This window comes from Falco cherrug, chromosome 1, assembly GCF_023634085.1.
Source record: "Falco cherrug isolate bFalChe1 chromosome 1, bFalChe1.pri, whole genome shotgun sequence".
Taxonomy (NCBI): domain Eukaryota; kingdom Metazoa; phylum Chordata; class Aves; order Falconiformes; family Falconidae; genus Falco; species Falco cherrug.
In genome coordinates, this window is record NC_073697.1 from 24519208 (window position 1) to 24526693 (window position 7486).

The 7486-nt window shown below is 43.9% G+C and overlaps 1 protein-coding gene across 2 annotated transcripts in view; it reads left to right on the forward strand.

Moving 5' to 3' along the window:
• Positions 1–7480, forward strand: part of CCDC158 (coiled-coil domain containing 158) — a 59980-nt gene extending 52500 nt beyond the window's left edge. For both annotated transcript variants that reach the window (XR_003558448.2, XR_003558450.2), the window contains 4 exons: positions 3981–4088; positions 5103–5188; positions 5665–5830; positions 7008–7480. The gene's annotated coding sequence lies outside the window, so the exon portion shown is untranslated. The remainder of the gene's footprint in view (positions 1–3980; positions 4089–5102; positions 5189–5664; positions 5831–7007) is intronic.
• The last annotated feature ends 6 nt before the right edge of the window (positions 7481–7486 follow it).

Genomic DNA, 7486 nt, shown 5'->3' on the forward strand with positions numbered 1-7486 from the left:
TTCAGGAACAAGGGGAGATACCAGTCTGTGACATAAGACTGGTTCAAAATAAATCAGACACTGGTTTTAAGTCTGTGGTCTTGCTCAACTGTACAGGCACAGTCAACTGCAGTTAACAGAGACTGTAAAAATCACTTACTTAGTATGCAAGATCTCCACTTTTCCTCAATAAAATATGTAGAATTAGTGAGCATCTACGTTTTAATGCAGCAGCATACATTTTAAGCTCCAGAATCTACTCTTGAATTCTTTCAGATCAATAAGAAATTGAGCATAGGCTAACAAAAGAAAAAAACAAGACTCCTGCAGCATTGCAGTGGGATTTTCAAAAGTACTGAGTCACCTTGGCGTATGTAGTATACACCTTGGGAGTATGTAGAAAGTTTGTCTTTGACTTCAAAAGAATGGTGTGGAGTGCTAAGCATGGATGTAGCAACATCTTGGCTATGCTTCCCCAGAGTCTCTCCTAGCATATTCCAGTGGAGCATCCTTCATCTTTGTAATGTCAGAGTCACATTCATGTGAAATTCGATGTCCTGACACAGGTCAGGGAAACGTGTGCCATCGGTTTGCTAATTTTACATGTGCCCTCTGTAGTACAGTTCACTAAAAACTAGCTACAGGTTGTTGAAACTGTACTCACTCAGACTAAATCCCAAATGAGGCAAATAAACATAACAGGTCTCTCCCTCTGTCCCCTCCCCCCATGCCAGCAAATGCTGAAGGAAACATGCACTTGGCAGCACTACAGAATAAACTGACTTGTGATTTGCTTTGCACTTCGGCACTCTTTATGTACAAAGCTCCTGTCAAATCAGAGGGTGTGGATCAGGGGCCAGAGTTTCATCCACTGCTGTGGGATCTGCGCCTTGAAGTCCCACTGACAGTTGTAGGCTGTAATCCTCAATTTTTTATGAGGCATATGAGTCATAATCTAGGAAAAAGTATATGATCACCATTTATTCTGTTTGAATGAGAGATTCTTTACTATTTCTGGCATGTTCAGGGTTATTACAAGATGTTTTCAAGGCTGGACAGTAAAGGCTCTGCTCTCCAGTGTCTTATATTGATGAGAAAGTGTGAGGCCGGTTCAGTAACTGACCCACATGCCTCATCTGACCATATTAGCAAGGTGTTTCAGAAACCTGCCAACTCCTTATAGCTTTCCCTACAACAAGATCAGAGATATATTTTTATGGTGATTCAGGCTTTGTTAGCTTCCTGATTGTAAGTACTCATGAGGTGCAGGGAGTGTGTAAGGCAAGAGGGAACACAATCCTGGACTGGTTTTGCATTTCAGGTGCTGGATGGATGCTCACTTCAAGGAAGAATAGCAACAGCTATATTGTCTTTACCTCTGGAAAGATGCTGTCTTTCAAATGAGAGTGAAATAATTCAGGGTGGTGGCTTAGGTGGTGGTCCGTCTCCTTTGTGAAATTCTTCCTGGCTTCCTGCTTTGACCTGAGCTTGCAGCTGGGTTTAGCCAATGTTTTCTGTGCCTTTTGTTGAGCCAGGTGGGATCTACTCTGTAGCAGGATGGGTGAAAGCCCCTTTGGGCCACAGACAATGAGCTAAGAGACTGTGTCCAGAAGTGCCTGCAGGGCCAAAAGAATCTCTTGGTCATGCAACTTATCCCCAGGTGCTCTCTGCTTTTTCTGCTGTGTCCTTGGGACATGTGCCCCACATGCTCCTCTTGCCTGTCCCCATGGTTGCCTGGTTTACCAGGAGCCCTGCCAGGTAATTTACTGCCTTCACTGCTGTTGCAGATAAGAAAACTGAGCTGAATTATGTATGGCTAGCCTCTTCTGTGTTAGCACAGCCAGGGTTTTTTTCCTTTGCTCTGCTGCTGTGACCAGCATGGGCGTATCTCAGTTGTGTACTCTCGATTCCTCGCTGGGTGCTCCTGCACTCGTGCTTGTCCCTTGGCATGCAGAGGGGGTAGTCCAGTGCTGTTTGCAGCACTCATCAGCAACAGAACAAGAAAACCTGGCTGGTCCTGGAGTTGTTTCAGGGCTGTATAGAATACTGAGGGCTTGGAGAATTTCTGTCAGTCTCCCTGGGCTCTAGCTGTCTAACCCATCATGGTCCTTCCATGACCTGAAGTGTCCTTGGAGAAGAAAGCTGGTGGAGAGTAAGACTTAATGCGCAAGGGTATAAGATCAAGCCCTTGAAAAGATAGTGTTCTTGCCTGCTGCAGTCTGCATTGGAGGAATATGCAGCTTTAACTTGATTTAAGGTAGTAAAACTTCGACCATAGGAGATTTACTGATTAGATGGGTTTGGCACTGCAAGCCAGGTCCTCAGCAAACTTCTTAGGCTGTTTAGGTTATCCAGACAATGCCACTTGCCAGTCTCCCATACATCCCAGTGCATGCCCTGCAGCTTTCTCTCCTTCCTTTCCTAGCAAGATCTCTGTTTCACAGCTTAGTGCAAGTCACAGCCTGTCTTATGCAGCCACCCCACAAGGTATTTCCCCCATCCCCTAGCATGCTTCCCTGGCCACATCCAGCTTCCTAGTGCCCTAGCTCAGCAGCAAGGGCTCTAACATCGCTCTGTGGCAGTGGTGAGAACCAGACGTGCAACTGAGTAAGGGGGACATAGTGTGGGTCAGTGGTCGATGCGGTCAGGAGAAGAGGACGGGGGCTGATTTGGTTTAAGGTGAAGTTTGGAAGAGAGCAGAGTTGAGTGAGGAGAGAAATCTGGGTGAAAAGAACAGTAAGGAAATGTGGCCTGAAGCAACCCTCTATCCTCCTACGCGGGTGGCACACTTTGCCACCTCTGAGTCATGAGGCTGTGTATACAGAAGCAGCTGATGATTCAGGGAAGCAGCAAACCAAACCAGAAGCAGCTGATGGGTGTGAATTGCCACACTTAATTTTGGTATAGCTCAGATTATGAGGAATGTGTGTTTTTAAAATGTACTACATGATCAATATCACAATTATGACATGCTTGTAGAGGTATGTGTATGTATGTGTGGCTTACAGTTCATGAGGACTGGTTATTTAGCTGGAGTGTCAAAAACATGAGAGTCAAGCAGGACCAAACTGCAGAAGGAAGAACATTTTTGCTGCTGTTTTCGTAACAGTTGAAAGTATTTATTTCCTCAGAAGCAAGCCCCAGTGCTGCAGACAAATCTCTCATCTCCTAAAAAGTCATTGTCCCAAATCTTGAAGTCAAACAGTGTTCTAAATGCAAATCCCAGCCTGGCCTGTCTGATGCACTTACTTCATGTGCATCCCTATGCAGCTAAGCCAAGAGCAAAGGCTGCTGTTACACAAACAGCAGCTATGTTCACAGACCTTGCTGAGGTTGCTGTTGAACCTCATAGTCGCAGGGTAGCTCTGCCCTATAGTGAACTACTTACCTGCCAGCAGTTAATTTATGCTGTGTGGGAAGAATAAATTGAAGCATGAGTACAGTGAAATTTGATCACTCCCCACTTAAAAACCTTTCAGAAATGTCTCAACTCTCAGCTGAAATCAGTATCTCATAATTAGGTTATCGGTCTATTATGCATACAGTACTAGAAACTAGTATGTGTAAATTCATTGATGACAAGTATGTTTATTAGCTGCGTGTGGCAGTCAGAAGAGCAAAGTCTCTGAAAACCTTTCTTTGTATGTTACTGATGCACTTGGGTGTTTCCCAAGAGCCACCTCCTCTAAGACTGGCAGCATACTGCATGTAAAGCTGCTTCTGCCATCCTCCTCGGCCCATGCTGTGGAACATCCAGCCAGCAGAGGCTCTTTGCGGTGAGCCATCAGGAAACTTGAAGTGTTAAGGACCTGCAAGTCACCTGTAATATGTTTAATGTTCTGTTGATGAGTTGGGCTGAGTTAAATGGCAACCAGGGGTTAAATTCCTGACAGTATGCAAAAGAGAGGGATGCCCCACCTTCATAAAAGCACTATTCTTGATAACTACAAGATGCCAGTCTGTAATATTTACCTCCAAATTTCTTCTACTGTATATTCCAGAGGAAAATACAGCTAGGATTCAGAAACATGGTGATGGAGATGGAAGTAAACCGAACACCACAGATACATAGATGAAAGCAGACTGCAAAAGTCATGTGGCAGAAGGAGGTGAGTGGACAAGTCTACCAAAATTTTAGATAAGGCAGAAACTGGTAGAGTATTTGTCAAGTAAAACACTTTTCTAGTTACAATTGCATTCTCACTGTTGAGATGAAACTACACTTGGTTCTGGTAAAGCTGTTTCATGTCTCTGTATGCCTTCAAGTCACAGCTCCTGAAGGAAGCAGTGCAAGATTTGGATCCAGTTAGACCTGGTGTAAGCAGGTCTGTCAACAGTGACAGATGATTATAGCACTGAAGTCTGAAGTAAGGACAAGCATGATTCCTATCTTGGGTGGCGAGGGCCAGAGATCCATGAAGAGACGCGGATGCACACACAGAGACAACAAAAAATATCCTGCCCCTCTTACCTGCTGTTTCCACCCCTCTGTTGTGGCCAACATAAGACATTCACTAAAGAAATGTCTAACAGTTACTAAATCACAGGAGTAGGATTAAGGTTTTCTGGGATCTGTTCTGCTTTGGCTGATACTGTGCTGTATGATTTCCTAATCCCTTCCTTGACAAGCCTTTTCCTTCCTTACATAGACCCCAAGGAGCCAAGTCACTGGTGTTAGGCTGAAGAAGCCATGTGGACAACCCAGTAAATAATGACTTTTTGTATTTTTTAAAGATTTTCCCAGCGCATGGGACAGGACTATTTCATTCATGGTTTGAATTTTTAAAAAGGGTTCTCAAAACATTTTATCACATGGAAAGGATCAGGAGAGGCCCTGAACTATCTCCCTGGGAGCATGAAGCTTGCCCATTTCATCACAAGGCACTGCGAAATCGAGGGTAGCCCAGGTATATATGTGGGTGACGGGGATAGAACAAGAGACAGCACTTTCTGTGGCAGACTCCATGACTGCTTTCTTGGTGCGTTCTGCAGCTGGGTTTCTCCAGACCCTAACAACATGATGCTCTCTGATTTACCTGCCCTCCACACCCTCTGCAACTTTACATTTCCAAAGGGATCCTGCTGGCAACATGCATCCATTTTGATGAGCTTCTCTCCTACAGCTCCCGACATCATGCCTGTAGGCCTGTTGCATCTACCAGCGAGCGTGAGGAATGGCGTCCAACGGGGAAGGGGCAGTCTGTCCCAGGTATCAGTTTGCCTTTTGTTTTATCACTAAGCAATTGTCAGTGAGGCCACAGTGTGGGAGCTGGCACCTGGTATGTTTTACCGAATAGGATTTGCCTATTATTTTCACCATATTTATAATGTTAGTGCAAGGTGGCCACCACAGCTGAGATCCCAGTTGTGATGGGACCAGAACAGGAAAAGGAAAAAAAACTGTGCCAAGAGTTCACAATGGAGATAAGACAATGGCGTAGCATGTAAACAGAGTAACTGTCATGGACTTCTGTAAATGCTGTCATTCTAAGTGGCAGAGATTCTTGGGAATAGCAAATTAAATAGTAAAAAAGTGAAAAGAGTGGGGAGAGGGAAGATTAATGGGAGGGGGTAAGAAAGGAAAATGAGGATGTGAGGTCTTCTTTGGGTAAGCATATTTACATGTTTTACTGAATGTGGGCCTTATCTGCTTTTCCCCCTTGTAATATCGTGATTTTGGAATAGGAAGATACGCCTCTGCTTGCTTCAGGGATTTGCAGTTATGACACAGTATTGTGCCTTGAGCCAGCAGTGCACCCACTGCATTCCCATGCTGCACTTCAGAGGTGGAGTCTTCACAGGAATGTTTTAAATGCATCATTGCTACTAAGCAGTTTCTTGATTTCCAAAGGTAAAATAATTTGCCAAAAAAGAAAATAATTCACACTGAGACTCTAGAAAATCTGTATGGAGAAATGATGTGGTTCTGTGTGTCGCAAAGGTAGATTTTTCTGATAAAATAAACGAATAGACTGAAGGAAGCAAACCCAAAATTCTGCAGAAATCATTGCTTTATCTATAAATACTCAAGCCAGGGTTCAGCTAAAAGAATTTCAGTGGTCCCGTGGGCTACAAGAATCCTTTATCTGTTGCAGTAGCAAACCAAATTTAGCCTTGAGGAAAAAAAAAAAATCTCCTGATTAAGATATCTGATTGCTGGAATTCCTTAAATATTCCTGCCTTTCTTTTGATTTCCCAGGGTTTCAGTGCTCAGATAAAACAGCATGTTCTCTAACATCGTTAATAAAAATTGCTTCATGGTTGTGAAAAGTGGTTATGGTTTAAATGGCTTTTCATAACTAGAGGATTGTTGTCTATTTTTATTCTTCTGTATTTATCTCTGATTTAGAGACAGTGGGCTTGGTCGGCTTCTTACTTACACTGGAGTGCATGCATCAGGATATTCTTACTAAAAAACAGAAGTCACAGAGCAGTTAAACTACTTTAGATGAGACAAGAAAAAAGGCTCCATTCCACTGCTTCAGCAGCCATGGAACATATATTCAATGTGCTGCAGGAGGAGGCATCTGCTTGTAAAACTTGTCACTTTGGTCCCCACCAAAGGCCAGTATTTTACGGTGTGAGGGAAGGTTTATGGTTTCAGAGAGAGAATTCCCATGGAAGATTTTTTCCGGGGGGAGAATTCTGTACTTTAATTAGCCTTCAAAACCAGACTCTAGTTATTTACCCTGTTGCTTGCTTTTTTGGAGGGATGATGATGAAACAGAGCTAAGAAAACCACTTTGGAGTGGGAATCTAAATGAAAACAAGCTGCCAGAACAATGTTGTTGTTTTTTTTTACCGCATGGGTGGAACCATGAAAATTCTAGTTTTCCAGGCCACTGCGAAATGTGACCTCATAACCTTTCATAACAAAAAGAAGAGAAAAAAAAAAAGAAAAAAAAAGGCACATAGGAACAAAATACTGTTATTGTAATTACAATTACGGGAAACAGTGACTGTAAAGGAAAATGCTTCAGTCCCTCTAAGCAGGAAATCCACCTGATGGTCTACTTGCTCTTTCCTAGGGAGGGCATTATTTGGATCAGGCTGATGATGGCAAGCTGCCAGCCTCCTGCTTTGGAAGGGCAAGAGGATGCCTCAAGACTTTGGAAACGCTAGCGCTGCTGGCAGCTCGATCACAGTTACGGAACGGGAGCCCTGTATGGCAAAGCCTTTCCTTCCTTTTGTGCAATATGAAGGCCGCAACGGAAAGCAATTAGCACAGGGTCCAGCGCTGGGAAAGCTCCTGTTGCAGGTATCTTTCCCTCCTGCTGGCATTGCACCGGGCCGCGACTGCGGAGCCTTTTAGAGAAATGGGTACATCAATTTATTTCTCAGGATGGCTTAACTGTGTTAGCGGAAGCTGAACTGTACTGAATGACGGGTATAATCTGATCCCTATGAAGCTTAATTCGGTCAAGAGGCACTCTGTGTTCCCTACAAGTTTTCCCCTCATCATCTTGCTGAAGGAAGCTGGGTTTCTGCTTGTTTTCCAGAAATCCTT